The following is a 3138-nucleotide window of genomic DNA, read 5'->3' as shown; positions in this document are numbered from 1 at the left end:
AAACAAAATCTTTTTATTCATGAGTTCCATCCAAAACACGACTCCACCAAAATCGGACTCCATAGAAAACCGACACTCACATAATTGGTCGGTGGGTGATGTTCTTATCCAATTTAGCATATGGTTGTATTTTGCATAAGGCTGCATAAATCCGAGTCAACTCGCGAACTAGACACGCACCAACCGGTTTTTACTCAAATCCTTCCCACCCGTCTATACATGGGTTGAGTTGATTATGACTCATATCTTCTAATATATGTTATGTCGATTCCCAACTGTGACTTACGCCTTCGTCAGCCCGACCCGATCATACCTGCCTAAAAATGAGATAGAATTATATATTTATTTATTTTGAGAAACACTTCAATTAAAGGAATAAACTAAGTTGGGAGGAAAGACTCCCACTTAGTGTTACACATAGTAATGTAGTGGTTTTCAAACTGAACATTTTCCCACATTTTTTCCACAAATGGGTTGTTGAGGAAATGCCTTGCCTTATCACATATGTCTGGGCTTATAGGCCTGCTAAAGATATTACGTTTCAGGAATTTAAAGTAGTTAATTAAGTCTCCTGAATCTCTAGAGAGCATTATGTGTTGAACATTTTCCTCCACTCTTGGATGGAAAACTTGGTATAATAAATCAACATTCCATCCTCCCGTGTTTGGTAAGAGGAGTTGATTAACAGTTCTTAATGCGTTTTGGATCCTAGGTTCTATTTCAGATCTTGTGATGGTATTATGGTAGTCAGTTAATATCCAATTTTGTTTCCAAATTTGAATAGACTCCTCATTTCCTACTCTCCATACAACATTTTCATGTATAACTTTTAGGCCTTTCCACAAACATTTCCACATCCACGAGCTATTTTGTTTTGGTTTATTTTCCAAGAGAAGCAAAAGAGAGCAAAATCTGAAATATTTACTCTTCATTAACTTCCCCCAGAGGTACTCCTGAAAGTGTATCAAACGCCAGACTACCTTAACGATCATGGCCAGATTAAAATGTGCATATTTTTCAAAACCCAACCCCTCTAAGTCTTTGGACAAACTTAAGGCATACCACTTTTTAGGGCACATGCCATTAGCTTGACCTTCCTTATGCCCCCAAAAGAAACTTCGATTGAGGGCATTCAACTTTTTTGTGATAGTTGTTGGAATGATAAAACATGTCATTTGATAGGTTGCCATGGAATCAACTACATGCCTGATCATGACAGCTTTACCCTGGGGGAGAGATGGATACCTTTCCAACCGGGTATTCTCCCTTTCAGTTTTTCGATGATAGGAGCGAAACACTGAACTTTTGACTGATGTGTAAACAATGGCATCCCTAGATATTTATCTTCTAAGTTTATTCTTCCCACTTTGATTATATCAATTAAATCTCTAGTTGTTCTATTGTTCACACTTTTTCCGAAGAAAATACCAGATTTTTTGTAGTTTATTAATTGGCCCGATCCTTCACTAAAAGACTCTAGAATTTTTAACAGATTTCTGCATTCCTGTTTTTTTGCCTTAGCAAAGATAAGGCAGTCATCTGCAAAAAGCATATGACTAATTGGTGGCGCACCAATAGCCACTTTGATTCCATGTATTTTCCTTTTCTCCTCATCATCTTTAAGGACTCTGCAATCCTTTCATGCATAAAATGAAGATATATGGAGAGAGGGAGTCTCCCTGTCGTAGACCTCTTGAAGGTTTAAAAAAAGTGGTTGGAGAACCATTTATTAGCACATCAAAAGAAGTTGTACTTATGCATTGCTTTATCAGGTCACATCAATGTCCTCCGAAACCAAGTTTTTGTAGAGTTTGAAGTAGGAAATCCCATTCAACTCTATCAAACGCCTTGGACATATCTATTTACAGACCCATATACCCAGTTTTTCTTTTCTTCCTACTTCTCATAGTGTGGATTATTTCGTGGGCTATGATGACATTGTCCGATATTTTTCTCCCAGGGGAAAAAACGGATTGGAAGGGGGAGATGAGCTTATCAAGGAGTGGTTTTAGTCTATTTTCCAAAATCTTTGAGATTAGCTTATAGACAGTGTTACACAAAGAGATAGGTCTAAAATCCCCGGGGACAAGAGGGAAATTTACTTTTGAAATTAGGGTTATGAAAGTAGCATTTAATTTTTTGAGAAGGCATTTGGATTTGAAAAATTCTTGTATGGTACTTGTCAGATCACTTTTTAAAAGATTCCAATTCTTTTGAAAGAAGATAGCCGGGAAACCATCAGGTCACGGTGCTTTATTTGGTTGCATACCAAACAAAGCAGATTTGATTTCATCTTCTAGAGGTGGGGGTGATTAGCTTAGAGTTTTCTTCCTCATATATGCTATTTGGTATCAGGTCCAAGATATGTGGTGGGATTTTTTTATTTTCTGAGGAAGACATTTCAGAAAAGTGAGAGATGATGACATTTGTAATGTCCTCGGTATCTTTACACCATTCATCATTCTTATCTTTAAGGGTGTCAATCCTTATCCAACGGTTGTTTTTTTAGTCGTAGTATGAAAAAAATTTGGTGTTTATATCCCCTAGTTTAAGAGAATTTTCAGTGGCTTTTAGCTTCCAGATGGCCTCCTCAAAATGGCACCACTTTTCTAGTTCTGAATTTAGGTGAATAATTTCTGAGGAGTTTTCCAGGATATTTCTAACATTTTTAGCTCTCACTATTGCTTTTGTTATTTTCCTTATATAATGTTGAATGTTTCCGAAATAATCCATATTCCGAACTATTTTCATGCTTTTAACATTTTTATATGGACACAAGAGAGAAATCCGAAGAGCCTTTGATATCCAGTTTCCAGGCCTCTTCAATAATCTCAAAGCACGAAGGATCTTCTAAAAAGAAACCAAAAAATTTAAACGTCTTTGCACCGTCTTTCCAAATTGGAGAAGTTTTTAGCAAAATTGGAGAATGATCAGATGTTATAAGAGGAAGATGATGAAGGTTAGCATAAGGGAAAGATGTTATCCAGCTATCATTTTCTAGAGTCTATCCAATCTTGCCTCTACGAAATCCTTACCCTTACGTTTGTTTGACCAAGTATGAGGGTATCCTATAAAGCCCACATCAATAAGTTTAGCCTTATCTATAAGATTATGGAAGAAAAGACTTTCAGTTTGGTT

Source organism: Papaver somniferum, chromosome 9 (assembly GCF_003573695.1).
Source record: "Papaver somniferum cultivar HN1 chromosome 9, ASM357369v1, whole genome shotgun sequence".
Lineage (NCBI taxonomy): Eukaryota > Viridiplantae > Streptophyta > Magnoliopsida > Ranunculales > Papaveraceae > Papaver > Papaver somniferum.
Note: the sequence above shows the minus strand (reverse complement) of the source record.